This window comes from Acomys russatus, chromosome 12, assembly GCF_903995435.1.
Source record: "Acomys russatus chromosome 12, mAcoRus1.1, whole genome shotgun sequence".
Classification (NCBI taxonomy): domain Eukaryota; kingdom Metazoa; phylum Chordata; class Mammalia; order Rodentia; family Muridae; genus Acomys; species Acomys russatus.
Window position 1 is genome coordinate 56,790,760 of NC_067148.1, and position 16,304 is coordinate 56,807,063.

Genomic DNA, 16,304 nt, shown 5'->3' on the forward strand with positions numbered 1-16,304 from the left:
GCAAACTCACCAGTGCCAGGAAGGTCATTACAAGTGTAGTCAGAACCAGCAGCAAAGACTCTGAGCAGATGGTGTCATAAGAGGAAACATTTTCCCTTTATTAGAAAAAACATATAACATACCTTATTTTATTTATATTTACAAGTACCAAATGCCTTTATTTATTATCATGAAGAGATGAGGAACCTTCAGATTCAGTCTGTTTTGACTATGTGTGGTATATGCACGTGAGCATGTATGATATGCATGATATGCAGTCTAAGAGGTTTTCTCTAGGAACCCTACCAATTACAACATTGTAGGAAAGTGAAGTTTGTGGATGAATTTGTCTTTTCTTCATTACTTTATCTATTTGTTTATTTTACATCCCAATCACTACCCCGTGCCCTACTCACCTTCCAGCCACATCCTTTCACACTCTTCCACTGTACCTCCCCCAACCCCTGGGTACCAACCAACCCTGGCACATCAAGTTGCATCAGTACTAAATGCCTCCTCTTTCACTGAGGGATGACAAGACAACCTTGCTAGGGAAATGGGAGCCAGAGGGAGGCAACAGAATCCAAGTCAGAGACAGACCCTGCTCCAATTGTTAGGGAACTTTAGGTAATGCCTCTACATCCTCCCATGCCTTCCACCTCAGAGAGAGCTAAAGGCATCTGTCACCCAGCTCACCACAGTTCTCTCATGGGAGAATGGCTGTGTACTCATTTAGACCATATCAATCCACACAATTCAAGAGTTCTAGCAGGATCTTTAATATATGGGCTGGGTCACAGGATTCCCTCTCTTTCACCCTTCAGAATCTTCCCAATGCATTTCATTTGCTAAAACCAGTTGAGCTTCTCTGCACTTCAGCAGATTCTGCATAGCCTAGTCCTGGCACAGGCCTGCCATTGTCCCAGTTTATACTTTATCACATTTAACGATGACTATAACATTTGGAGAAAAATAGAAAATGTGAGCTTTGGACCAGTGACTCTTGACCTTTATTTTAAAAAACAATTTCCTATTCAGGTGGGTAGTGATAATTCAGTCACAACTATGCTCTATCTGACTTTGAAATTGTCAATATCTGTTCTTGAAGAGCTAGCATTATGCAGCAGCCTTGTGAGAAATGACAATGATATGATAAGTGACTTCTGTTATTGGCACTGACTGTCAGGTACATGTTACTCTCAGGTACATCTTGGTTTCAGAATTATTCAGCTGATAGCAAGACAGGGAAAATAAAAGACTTTCTGTTCCAGAGCACAGCCTAGCTTTGTAAGGGTAGCAGGTGGGCTTTCACTAATATGCAGAAATGGGCTCAGGTTTTTATGAACACAAATTTTAATTGAACCTTGAAATATTAGGAACTGTTATAAATATAAGCTAGACATAGAAAATTCTATATTTTTGGTCGTGAGCCTAGCCTTTTACAGCTTAGCCATCTCTCCAGTCCAACATAGATCATTTTAAAGCCATTCAAAAGTCAGTACATTTGGGGGTTGCATTTGGTGGCCATACACAAGGACCCTACACTTTACCCGAGCGTGATCTACAATGTTTGTCTGTAGCCTGGTATAGAAAGACCACAATTCAAGTCTGGCTTGGGTTACTGGTTTAAACTTTGTATTGAACAAAGGAAGGAAAAACAAAACAACAGCCTCATCTCTTTTCCTCAGTACAATGCAATTGGCATTTGTCTTCCCCTCTGAGAGTCTCTCAGAGCCCTCACTTCATGGAGATAATATTTTCTGGCATGGTAATTAGGTAGCTGTTTATTTACAAATCACTCTGTAAGCACAATCTCAACACCCTGGTGACTGAGAGAAAAGTAGAGAATCATCCAGAGAGTCTTTCTGTTGTTGTTTTGTTTCTGTTTTTCATGGCAGGGTTTCTCCATGTGTATGTCTGGCTGTTCCAGAACTCCCTCTGTAGTCAAGGCTGGCCTCAAACTAACAGAGGTCCACCTGCCTCTCTCTGCCTCCCAATTGTGTGCCACCATGGTCCAACTTCAGAGAGTTCTTAAAATTCATTTCACAGAAGTCTAAGGAAACCCTGGGCCTGTTCTTGTCTCATTGCACTCCATTCCCCAAATCAATCCAACAAATGTAGCTCCCACAATCTCCTTTTTGCCTTCCTTTCCATGTGATATTGTGGCCCATTCTCAGGGGAAAAATTGGAAGTCAGTAATTGTTGATATTTCTGTGGCCACATTCACCTTTCTACTCAAGTCTGTGTTGTTATTCGTTGCTGTAGATTTTTCCTAATCTAACTTAAAATATTCACTTCCTTTTCACATGAATTTAATTTTCATCATCGTAGTTAAGGCCATATGACAGTCAACTCCTCATTTGTTTTTCTCTTTAATCATTTAAAATATTATCATTATCTATTAGAATGTTGCTTCATACACTATATTTTTAATCTTAATTTTCTTTTCACAGTTCCTCCCAGATCCTCCCCACCTCCCCATATTTGTAACTCTAAGTCCTATCTCTCATTCCTTGAAAAATCAAACAAAACCTCAAAAATAAGATACATACACACATAGAAAAGTCCACAAAAATGGAAAATAAATATACAAGCTATAGGCAAATAAAACAAAAAGTGCTCAAGCAAAACAAAACGAGACAGGAATTCTATAAAAAAAAAAAAAAATAGCGCTGAGTGCCTTGTGTGTTGGCCAACCACTCCTGGGCACGGGGCCTGCACATCAGTGTGGTTAATATGCCCAGTGAGACTCCACTGGAGAAAACTACTATTTTCTTTGCCAGTGGGTATCTATCAGAGATAGTTTCTAGGTAAGGCATGAAAGCCTGTGTCTACTTTCTCTTCTCAGCACTGGCACCTTGTCTGGCTTGAATATATATGGTCCCTGCACATGCTGCCATGTGAGTTCATCAGTCCCACTGTGTCTGGAAGACACTGTTGTTTTCTGGGAGTCATCCATCACTGCTGGCCGTTACCATCTTTCCACCTCCTCTTCTTCGTAGATCCCTGAGCCCTGAGAGGAAGGGTTTGATGAAGACATCCCACTTAGGACTGAGTGCTCCAAATCTCTCATTTATGCATATCATCCGGTAATATCTCTGTGTTAGTTCCCATCTCCTGCAAGAAGAAGCTTCTCTCATGAGGGCTGCGTGAGGCACCGCTCTGTGGACAAAGGTCTATGGGCAAAGCATAATGTTTTTGGAGTCCTTCCCCCCCCCTTTCTATTTCTTTATAGAAGAACAATAGTATTTTGTTTTCCCCTTGGCACATGACCTATCCAGTCTCAGGTGCTTGGCCACCCTCACTGTGTCAGGCATGGGTTCCATCTTTGGAGTAAAGCACAAGTGGATGATTATTCCTGCAACATTTTGTCTCGTTGTGGCACCTGCTTATGTCACAGGCAGGTAGGTCACTCTGAGTAGGTCACTTATGAGTTAACGGGCCTGTAGTTAGGTTGATGGTCACCACCCTCCTGTGGCGTGCGCAGTACCTTTCAGTGCCACTAACAGTAGTTAGTAGTGGTGAAACCTCCAGTTAGGCAGCTTTATACACCTCTGTGCTGCATAAGGTACATATGTGTCCTATAGTCTCACCATACAACAATAGGGTCTTACCATCAGTTTGCGGAGAGGAGACATGAGGCCTCTTTGGCCAAGGTATCGGCATGATGCCACCCATCCATTTCTGGCAGTGGAATAGTCACTTGGTTGGGACCTTGTCTCCTCCCATTGTTTGGAGCTACGTTTACATTCCTTTCATGTGTGTACATAGCTTAGGAGGATCCTACAGTAGCAGGCTTCCTTATGGCCCCTCAGGTGGCCCCTCCCACCCCAGTCTCTCCTGTTCCTCTTTCCTTAAGGAACCATCCCCTCCCCTCAGTCCCTTCCTCTACCTAACCTGTGTGCTCATGTAGATTGTAGCACATGCTTTCAGTGCTTGAAAGCCGACACCCACGTAACATAAAACATGCAGGATTTGTCTTTTCAGGTTTGGATTGCCTTACTCAGTACTTTTTTTTTCTTGTTTCATCCATTTACCTGCACATTTCATAATTCCACTTTTTTGTAAGAGAAGAATAGTATTCCATTGTGTAAATGTTCCACATTTTAGTTATCCATTAATCAGTTGATGCACAGGTAGAAAGAACGTTTCCAATTTCTGGCTGTTATTAATAGAGCAGCAATAAACATGGGCAAGCACGTAGCTCTATAGTAGAATGCTTTTGGCGTTTGCTCAAGAGTGGCGTCTTGAGGTCTTGAGGTAGGTCTAGCCTCAGCTTTCTGAGGAAGCTCCACAGTGAATTCCATAGTGTCTGTACAAGTGTGTACTCTCACCAACAATGAGTAAGTGTTCCTCTTTCCCCTCCTCTCCAACATGGCTGTCATTGGTTTTTGTCATTCTTAGCAATTCTGACTTGTGTAAGATGAAATATTCCAAGCAAATGGTCACAAGAAGCAAGCAGGTGTAGCCATTTTAATATCTAACAAAATAGACTTTCAACCAAAATTGATCAAAACAGATGAGGAAGGACACTTCATACTCATCATAGGTAAAGTTAACCAAGATGATGTCACAATTCTGAACATCTATGCTCCCAATACAAGGGCACCCACATTTGTAAAAGAGCTATTAACAAAAAACTACACATCGATCCCCACACCATAATAGTGGGAGACTTCAATACCCCACTCTCACTGAAGGATAAGTCATTGAAACAGAAACTAAGCCGAGAAATAACATCATTAACCAATGCCATGAATCAAATGGATCTAACAGATATCTACAGAACCTTTCACCCAAACAAAAGGAATATACCTTCTTCTCTGCACCCCATGGAACAGTCTCCAAAATCGATCACATAGTAGGTCACAAAGCAAGCCTCAACAGATACAGTCTTAGGCTGGACTTCAACAACAACAGAAATAACAAAAAGCCTACACATACATGGAAACTAAACAACTCTCTACTTAATGACACTGAATCAGGGAAGAAATAAAGAAATTAAGGACTTCCTGAAATTCAATGAAAATGAAGGAACAACATACCCAAATTTGTGGGATACATTGAAAGCAGTGCTAAGAGGAAAGTTCATAGCACTAAGTGCCTTTAAAAAGAAATTGGAAACATCCCACATAAGCAACTTAACGACACAGCTGGAAGCCCTAGAAAAAAAGAAGCAGAAACACCCAAGAGGAGTAGATGTCTGGAAATAATAAAACTCAGGGCTGAAATTAATAAATTAGAAACAAAGAAAACAGTCCAAAGAATCAACAAAACCAAGAGCTGGTTCTTTGAGAAAATCAACAAGATAGACAAACCGTTAGGCAAACTAACTAAAAGGCAGAGAGACAGTATCCAAATCAACAAAATCAGAAACGAAAAGGGAGACATAACAACAGACACTGAAGAAATCTGAACATAGTTTTGATTTGTATTTCACTGATAGTTAAGGATGTTGAAAATGTCTTTGTTTTTCAAATATCAGTTGTTTTGTCCATTCAGAACTCTCTACTTAGTTATGTATCACGTTTTTAATCGACTTATTTGTTTTCTTGATGTTTGTTTCTTTTTTTATTCTTTGTATATTTTGGATGCTAACACTTTTATCAGGTGTGAAACTGGTAAAGAAGTTTTCCCATTCTATAGCCTGCTGGGCTGTCCAGATGAGGCCATCCTTTGCCATACAGAAGCTTTTCAGTTTCATGAGGTTCCATTAATCATTGTGCTGAGTTGCTATGCTACTGCTGTCCTGTTCAGAAAGTCTTTTTCTGCACCAACGAGCACAAGACTCGTCCCTGTTCTGTTTCTGTTCAGATTTAGGGTGCTTGGTCTTGTGTAGAGGTCCTTGATCCGTTTGCTAGTGAGCTCTGTGCAGGATCTACTTACATTTTTCTACATGTCGTCACGCCGTTTGAATAGCGTCATTTGGTGCAGGTTCTGCTCTTCTCCTGGTGTACGTTTCTGGTGACTTCATAAAGAAAACCAGGTGTCTCCAAGTGTGTGCACTTGTGCTATTTTCAGTTTGAGTTTGTTGGTCAGTGTGCCTGGTTACTACCATTGCCAGGCTGTTACTATAGCTCTGTAGTACAGTTGAAATCGCTGATGATGGTACATTCTGCAGTTCTTTTATTCTGCAGGATTGTTTTATCAATCCTGTTTTGATGTTTTTGTATTTCCATATGAAGCTGAAGATTATCTTTTCAAAACTTGTAAATAATTGTGGTGGGTTTCAGTGGAGATTGCATTGAATCAGTAAATTGTTTTCTGTAGGATGGCCATTTCTACTATATAAATCCTATTGATCCACAAACATGGGAGATCTTTTCATCTTCTAACGTCTTCTTCAATTTCATTCCTTAGTGGTTTTAAGTTTTTATTATACAAATCTTTCACTTGTTTGCTTAGAGTTATCTTAGAATTTTGTGTGTGTGTGTGTGTGTGTGTGTGTGTGTGTGTGTGTGTGTGTGTCAGGTGGAGGTATCATGAAATATATTTTCCTGATTTCTTTTCAGTCTTTCATTTGTATGTAGGAAGGCTATTGATTTTTCTGTTAGTTTTGTATTATGATACTTGACTGAACATGTTTATCAACTGTAGAAGTTTCCTGTAGTGTGTTTAGAGCCCTCTGTATGTAAAATCATATTATCTTCAAATGAAAATACTTTAACTTCTTTTTTTCCTCTTTGTATCCCCTTCAGTCATCTTCCTGTTGTAGCTATGACTTCAAGTCATATATTGATTAGGTATGGAGAGAGTGGACATCCTTGTTTTGTTCCTGATTTTAATGGAAATGTGTTGAGCTTATTTTGTTGATGTTGGCTGGCTGTGGGCTTGCTGTAAGTCATATTTATTTTGTTAAGGTATAACGTATATCTTTATAGGACTTCTATTATGAGGGGATGTTGGATTTTGTCAAATGCCTCCTTTCTACATATTATAAGATGATAATACGGTTTTTATTTTTCAGCCTGTTTATTTAAGTGGATTACTTTGTCAATTCATTTCTTGGATGTAGCCAACTTAATTATAGTAGATAATCTTTTTGACATGTTTTTGGATTTGGTTTATAAGTATTTTATTAATAATTTGGCATCTATGTTCACAAGTGATATTAGTCTATGATTTTTCTTTTTATTGATTACTTAGGTGTCAGGGTAACAGTTGCCTTGTAAAAAATAATTAGGAAACATTACTTTAGTTTCTGTTTTGGCAAAATAATTTAATGAGTATTGGCATTCATTCTTTGAAAATCTGATAGAATTCTGCATTGAATCCATCTATCGCTGGGTCTTTTTAAGTTGGTAGACTTTTAACTAATGCTTTTATTTCATTAGGGGTTATGAGTTTGTTTAAATTGCTTATTTGATTTTGTCTTAACTTTGGTAGTTCATATATATCACAAAATTGCTCCATTTCTTTTATGACTTCTAGTTTGGTGGAGTACATATTTTTAAAGTATGTTCTTATGATTCTCTGAATTTCCTCACTGTCTTTTTAATTTTTAATTTTATTAATTTGAATCTTCTCTGTCTTTTAGTTAATTTGAATAAGCTTTTGTCAATCTTACTTATTGTTTTCAAATAATGAACTCTTTTTCCATTGGATCTTCCTGTTGTATTGTGTGTTTGTTTTTGCTCTGTTGATTTCAGTCCTGAGTTTATATTTTGCTCTCTACTCTTTTCGGGGTATGTGTGTTTTTTTTCTGATTGTTTTTGAGCTTCCAGATGTACTATTAAGTTACTTAGTATGAGATCTTTCTGATTTTTCATGTAGGCTCTTACTGCTATGAACTTAACTCTTAGACGTATTTCCATTGTATCCCATGGGTTTGGGTTTGTTGTAATTTATTTTCACTTTTGTTCTATTCTAAAATGGTTTTAATTTTCTCGTTGATTTTGTTCTTGGCCCAATTTTATCCAGTAGTGAGTTGTCCAGCTTCTATGAATATCTATACACACTACTGTTCTTGATATTGAGTTTTAATCCATGGTTGTAATATAGGATGCAGGGTGTTGTTTCACATACCTGTTTGAGACTTGCTTTGTGTCAGATTAAGTGATGAGTCATGGAGAAAGTTCTAAGAGGTGCTGAGAAGAATTCATATATTTATGTGAGTGTGTGTGTGTGTGTGTGTGTGTGTGTGTGTGTATGAAATGTTCTCTAAAAAGCTGTTGGTTTGTGACATCAGTTAAGCCCAGCATTTGTCTGTTTAGTGTTTGGACGACCTGGGTTTCTTTTATAAACTTGGGAGCCCTTGTGTTTGTTGCTTAGATGTTTAGAATTGCAGTGTCCTCTGAGTGGACTTTCCCTTTGATGAGAGTCTATTGTCTGCCCCCCCCCCCATACTCTTCTGACTAGTTTTGAAGTCTTTTGTTGTTGTGGTTGTGGTGGTTGTATATTAAAATAACTATGCAAGCTTGCTTCTTGGGTCCATTTGTTTGGAATATCTTTTGTCATCCTTTTACCTTGAGGTGACATCTATCCTTGATGTTTCTTGGATGCAGCAGAAAGATGGATCCTGTTTTCTATTCTAGTCTGTTAGTCTGTATCTTTTTTATTTCTAAATTGATGCCAATAATATTGAGAATTTTCAATGAGCAATGTTTATTCATTTCTATCACCTCATGGGTATGTTGTGGATTTTCCACTTGCTGACTTACTATTGGGGGATTCTTTAATCCCTTGTAACCTTTTGGGTGTGGCTAACCTCTTCACACTAAAGTTTTCCTTCTAGTTCCTTCTATTAAACTGTATTGGTAAATAGATTCTGCTTAAATTTTGTTTAGTGAAATATTTTTCTTTCTCTGTTGACTTTAATTCTTAATTGTGCAGGGTATAGTAGTCTGGAATGGGCTGATGTCTGTGATATCTCAGAGTTTATAGACCATGTGTCCAGGCCGCTCTTCAGATCTCACATGGAGAAGTCTGGTGTGATTCTAATGGTGTGATTCTTACCTTTACATCTTTATATGTTACTGTGTCTTCTTCTTGCCCTGCAGCTTCCAGTATCCTTGAGGGTTGTTTGTACATGTTGTGCTTTGATTGTTATGTGTCATGGAGAATTTCCTTCCTGGCCTGGACCGTTTGACGTTCTGAATGCTTCATGTACTTTGCTAAGCAACTCCTTTAAGTTGGGAAATTTTTCTTCCATGATTTTGCTGAAATATTTTCTGTGCCTTTGATCTATGTTTTGTCTCTTTTTTTATATCCTTATTATTCATTGGTTTGTTTTCTTCATAGCATCCCAGAGTTTCTGGATGTTGTTGATGGTTTGGGCCTTGGATTTTTAAAGAAGTTAACATTTTTTTAGAGTGAGGTATCAGTGTCTTTATCTTGTCTTTAACACACAAGATTTTCTTTTCATCTCCTGTATTTTCTTTGTGAAGTTTTTGTTTGACATCCTAAATTTTCATTCCCACTTTTATTCCAGGTTGTATTTTTTCTTTTTTATTTATTTTTTTGTGATTCAATTTCTACTTTCATGTCTTGAACCATTTTCTTTTCTTTTTTTTTCCATTTAACTGTTTCTTTGTGTTTTCACACACCTCACTAAGGCATTTATTTATATCCTTTTTAAGGTCCTTGAACATATTCATAATTACATTTCTCAAGTATTTTTCTTATGATTCAGGTACATAGCATTTTCTGGGCTTACTGTAGTAGGGTTAGTGGGTTCTGGTGGAGGCATATTGTCTTGACTATCTTTGATATCTATGTTTTTATGCTGGGGTTTAGGCATCTGGAGTTATGATGTTTAAGGTGTTTCTTGACGTTGTTGGGTGATACTGAATATCTGGGTGTTCTGTTCTTTGTCTGTTCTTGCCGTCCCAGGGTCCTAGGCAAGTGTCAGGGTGTCAGTTCCCTGGTTCAGAGCGCTTCTGCAGCTCAGTGGGTGACAGAAAGGAACAGGGAGAGGCTAGGGGGAAAGGCTGGGAGGGACTGTGGGAAAGAGCAAGGAGGGGCTCTTGCACCTGGGCTGCAGGAGGGCAAAGGGTAAGTGTGGAGATACCAGGATGAAAGGGCTGGCAGGAATCTGGCTCCGCACCAGGGAGTGGAGTTTGGGTGGGAGGAGCAGCAAGCAGACTGCTCCAGCCCTGAAGAGATTGTAATGAAGGACAAGAAGGATGGTGGAAATTCCCTGAGTGCCGGCCCAGGACGGCCGCGTTGCTTTACATCCTCACTGTTATTTGGCGGCACCAGAATGCAAGCAAGTGGAAGGAAGACATAGTCTGTCTCAATTAACTAAGGGTCTTGAGTCTCTAATGCCAACTGAATAGCACACAGCATTGTTTTTATTTTCAGTTGGAATAAAAAATAATGTGTTTATTATTATGTATTTTGACATATATAAATATGTAGTCAAATGTATTTAAATCTAGGTGAGTGCAGGATATATTGTCTTATTCCCCCATAGCCTCCCTTTCTCTCTTCCTTCTTCTTAGACACCTTCTTCCCAGCACACATTTGTTTTTCTATTTTAAGAATATAAATGTATGTACACACACACACACACACACACACACACACACACACACACACGCACACACGAGGCAGCTAGCTAGGCTCCATATCTTGGCTTTTATGAATAACGCTGTAATAAGCATTATGATGTGCCAAGTTAGATCTCTTTAGGTATACAGAAGTGGTATAATTCGATCATATGGTAATCCTAATTTTAGCTTTTATGAGGAGCATAGACGTTGATTTCAGCAGTTGCTATACAAGTTTGCATTCCTGTCAGCAGTATATAAGGGTTCTGCCCCACACAACATCACAGGCTTTTCTTGTTTTCTTGATGAAACCCATTCTGACTGGGAAGAGATTGGATCTAATTGCAGTTTTCATTTGTGTATGATGATTTAAGGGTGATTTATGCTCTCCCCATATTTATTGGCTGGCTGTGTTTCTTCTTCTGAGAACCGTCCCCTCAAGTCCTTCCCTTGTTTACTGATTGGATGATTTGTGCCTTTCAGGTTTAATTTTCGATTTCTTCATAGAGTTTTAAATGCTAGTTTCCTGTGAGGTTTATAGTTGGCAAAAGTTTTGGTCCCATTCTGTATATTCTCTTTTCGTTCCACTGACTATTTTATTTGCTCTGTAGAAACTTGAATTTCATGCTGTCTTATTTTGTCAATTCATGCAATTATTTCCTGACCATTGGAGCTTTTTTCAGAAAGTCTTTGCATATGCCTATATTTTCAAGTGATTTTTTTTCTCATGCTTTCTTATAGCAGTTGGAATTTCAGTTCTTATATTAAGGTTTTGAGCCATTTTGATTTTTTTTTTTTTACTGGATGTGAGATAGAAATCTACTTTTACTGTGTTGTATGTGGGTATCCAATTTTCCTTCCTTCTTCTAGAAGGGCATGTTAGTTCTCCAATCTATATTTTTGTTACCTTGGACATAAAAAAAGAAAAGAAAAGAAAAGCAGTGATAGCCACAATGCTTTATTTTCTATGGTCTCTTTCCAGTTGTTCTGTTTTCTTTAGGTCTGTTTCCATGCAGGTAGTGTACAGTTATGTCAACATGGCTCTGTGGTATAAGTTGAGATCACGTATTGTGACACCATTACCACTGATGTGTGTGCTTAGGATTGTTTCATTTATTTGGCCTGTTTGTACTTGCCTATGAATTTTAAATCCATTTGTTGTTCTATGAAGAATATAATTGAAATTTTGTTGGGAACTGTGTGTTAATACATGGATTAGTTAGTTTAGATGTTTGCAGAGTTAAACCCTCTGGCCAGAACATCAAAGGCATCACATTGTGTTGATGTCTCATTAAAGAAAGCTCAGCAATCCCCATAGGATTACTTTGACTCATTCTCCACTCTCTTTGCTATGTCTTTTTTTTTTTTTTTTTTTTTTTTTGCCAACACACAGTATACTTTTTAATAAGATAAAGCCCAAAGTTCACATCTTTATATTTCTAAGATGTAAGAAAGAACTTGTGAAAGGAAAAAAGATTGAGGGAATTTGACTTTACAAATGGGAATTTTAAAAAACAATTTTTTATTTATTTGTTGAAAATTTGACAATATTTGTATAATGCATATGTGTGTGTTTTGTCATTTCCATCCACCATTATCCTTCGTTTTTATCTTTGGTTCATGATTTCTGGCTCCTCTGCAGTCCATGCCTCAAATCTGATCTGTGTCCCTACTATTGTCCATGTGTCTCTGTGTGTATCCTATGTCTTCCTGTCTTTAGCAAAGACCTTTACTTTGCACTTACTGTGATGTGCAGAAAACACCACATGGGGAAGGAATGGAGGACACTTAACAGAAATCTTTAACAGTTTTCAAGATATTAAGTCATTTACTCCAACTGACCCCAAAGCACTAAGTAGTACAAACTTACTTGCTCAAGTGGTGTCCGTACATTTTCTACAGCACTTACGGTGAATATTTGCTGCATAAGGCTACTTCCAACCTATTTGTTTTGAGCCAGTGTTTATCATAATGCATATACATGCACACATGCATTGCTATTTGGGGCAGGGGCAGGGAAAGGTAACAAGATTAAAGCCGTGCATTAGCTTAAGGTACAGAAGTTGATTACGTGGGATATTCAAGGTAGGTAAGCTCGGATAGTTCTTGTTCTCTTAAAGTCAGGTTAAGCAGGCAGGCTGAGAACGTAGCAGGGTAGCAGTCTTAAGTGACTGGAATATAGTATTAACTCAGGCTGCGAAAGCCAGTAAATATTCCGGGCTCCTTCAATGTAAAAGGCATTTTCATGAAATTTTATTGCCACAGCCATTTCCACATTTAATTCTGCCATCCATGAGTGTGGGAGATATTTCCGTCTTCTGATGGCTCTCCATACTCTCCAGTGTTTTGAAGTTCGTGTTGTAGTATCCTTTTGTCTCCTGGTTGTGTTTATTCCTGTGTGGTTTTGTGGATAAGGGGTTCTCTTAATTCTCTCTCGGCAAGATCATTAATGGTGTGAAGGAAAGCTACTGTTTTTTAAAAGTCTTTCTCTCTTGATGTTTCACTGGGGGTATGCGTCAGATGCAAGTGTGTTCTGGAGGAAGGAGTCTTTAGGGCCCTTTATGTGTAGAGTCAGCTCATCTGGAAGTAGGGACCACTTGACCTCTTCCTTTCCCGCTCACTTTCTATTCACTTCTTTTCCTTTGTTGCTATAGCTGAGCGTTCAGCCACCACTTTGAGGAAAAGAGGAAAGGAAAGGTGCATACGCTCCTGTAGTTCTGATTGTATGAGAATGTTCCCAGATAATGTTACCTACAACTTGTCATTTGTAAGTCTTATTCTGCTGAGATACACTTCTTCTGTTCCTAATTCTTTGGAGCTTTTGTTATTGAAGGACTTTGTCAAAGGCTGTTTCTCCATCTACCAAGATGATCATGTCATTTCTGTCCCTGAGTCTATGTACATGAGCTGCATTGCATACATTGATTTACATGTGCTGAACCATCCCTAATATGAAACCAACTTAATCATGCGTATACTTTGAAAATGTTCTTAAATTTGGGTTACAAGTGTTTTGAGATTTTTTTCCCTCAAGGATTGGTCTATGGTCTTGGTTTTGTGTGTGTGTGTGTGTGTGTGTGTGTGTGTGTGTGTGTGTGTGTGTGTGTGTGTCCTTATTTGATTTTGATATCAATGTAATACTGACTTTATTGAATGAGTCATTCTCTTTCTTTTTGATGAAAAAAATTATAAGAATGTTGATGCTGTCTCTTCTTTAACAGCCTGGTACAATTTGACAATGACACTATCCAATCCTAGGTTTTCCTTATTAGGAACACCCTTCATTTAACTTTGTAATCATTATAGAGCTCTCTGAGTTACTTACATTCCAGATATTGAATTATAGCATGTAATATGTGTCTAGAGATTTATCCATGCTTCTATGTATTTTAACCTATTGAAATATTGATTTTCAAAGTGTGCCCTAGTGGATCATCTAACCACTGTTAACGTGTATGTTTTGTTGATCCATTTGGATCAGGGCTTATGGACCCTGTTTATCATTTTCAAAGAACCAAACTCTTTGCTTCTCTTATTCTTTTACTCTCTATTTCATTAATTTCTGCCCTGATTTGTTATTATTATTTCTGTACTTGTTTAAGATCTGGATTGTTCTTGTTTTTATAAGATGTGGTTATATCATCATTACTAATTTGGCATCTTTCTGGCTTTTTAGATGTAAGAACTCAAAGATCAATTTTTCTTTTAGAGTCATGTTTTCTGTACATTGAAGTTTCTGTTTACCTGTACTTTACATTTCATTTGGTATAGGAACTGTTAACTTTTTCCTGATTTCTTCAACAACTTTCTATTCCTTCAAGAGTCTATTGTTTAGTCTCTAGGTATTTGATTAGTATCTTTTACCTCTTGCTACTGATTTCTAGTTTAATGTCAATATTATCTAATAACATATATGAAATTATTTACATTGTTTTGATATGGACTAAAATATGATTTGTTTTAGAGAAATATCCATGGGTTTCTGAGAAGGCTATGCACTTGGCTGCTTTTTGATGGGATGTTCTGTGAATGTTTGTATAGTTCATTTGGTCAATAAAAATTAACTTTGAAGTCTCTTTGTTGAGTTAGTCTGGAATATCCACCACTAAGAATGGCATATCAAAGTGGGCAGAACTTAGCTGTCCTTCTATGTCCGTTACTTTTTTTTAAATATAAAATTGGTTGGTTTTCAGTGCATATACGTTTATAATTGTCATAACTTTTTGAAAGGCTAGTTCCTGCTATCACAAAATGTTAGCTTTCTTTATGTTTTCCAATTCTGCTTCTGAGTCTACTTAGCAGAACAGTTATACTGGCTTATCTTCAGTTTCCACTTGTTTGCTGTATTGGACTCTATCAGTTAATTTAAAACTTTTTACTTTATTTAATTCGTGTAAGTGTTTTGCCTGAACATATGTCTATGCATCCTGAGTGTGTGCTGCCCATGAAGTACAGAGGAGGGCATGGGTCCCTTGGATCTACAGCTACAAATGTGTGTGACCAGCCCCGTGGATGGAGGAATGAACCTCAGGTCTGCAAAGGCAGCAAGCTCTTAACTGCTGAGTTCTCATTCCACCCGCTATCTCATTCCTTGCCCTTTGTGTGTTTTGTTGTTGTTTGTTTGTTTGTTTGCCAGTGATTTGTGTTTCTTGGAGACAACAGACGGTTAGACTCGTTTTATAATCAAAGCAGATAATCTTTGTCTCTAGTGGGAAAGTCCAAACACTTTCCATGTGTGGGTGGTCCTTACTGAGAGAAGTTTACCGATTCCTGTAATTTTGTTAGTTGTTTGATTTCTTTTCTTTTCTTTTCCTTATGCCCCATTTGTTTTAGGGATACCCTGGCTTACTGAGCAGGAGTTGGTTGAATTATTTGTCCTTTGTTCTCCTTCTTTTCTGTCCTCACTGAATCTGATTTTCTCTGTGCTCGCATGATTGAGACCACCGTTTTCTGCGTGTAGGACACCTTTAAGTAATTTCTCCCATGCTGGCATCATGAGCATGGGTTGTTCTGGGTTAGGCTATATTCGTCTTCAAATGTCTTATTTCTACATCAACTTTAAAAGGTAACTTTATTGGATGTAACAATACTGGCTGGCAGGTATTTACTTCTGGGGTTTGAAATACACCATTCCATGTTTACTTAAATAGGAGCCAATGAGATGGAAGGGGTAGTTTTACGTGACCTTTCCTGGAGAGTAGTACAGAAATGTCTATTTGCTTCAGATAGGATACTAGCTGATCAAAGAGACAATTATGTCTGGGTTAAGCTTGGTGAACTGATGGGTTTACTAGGGCTACTCACAGAGGTGTGGATGGCTGCCGTGTTCAAAACCCTCTACCATAGCATGAGTCTATGAGTCAAAAAAAAAAAAAGAAAGAAAGAAAGAAAGAAAAGCCTCGTCACCAGGACCTTGACACCAGTCATCTTGTCACCTACTATATATTCTCAACATCCCAAAGACCACATGAAGGTCAGATAAGATTACACACCGCTAGGGTGGGGTCTGTAGACCCTTCTACCCTTGTGTGGAAGGGAATGGTAATAGGTTCAACTTTGTTGTGACCTCACGCATACACTTGGACGTCAGGGAGAAGGATAGGTTAAGTCATGCCTGAAGGACTCAGTTTTACTACAGGAAGTCAGTTAAAGCTGGAAGCATCCTGTCTATCTTGTGCTGAACCCAGAGTGGTCAAGGGTGGTTGAACCTGAGTGGTCAAGGGTGGTTGAACCTGGACTGGTCAAGGGTGGTTGAACCCAAGTGGTCAAGGGTGGTTGAACCCGGACTGGTCAAGGGTGGTTGCTCAGTACTATGGCAACCTTTTTAGGGCTTTC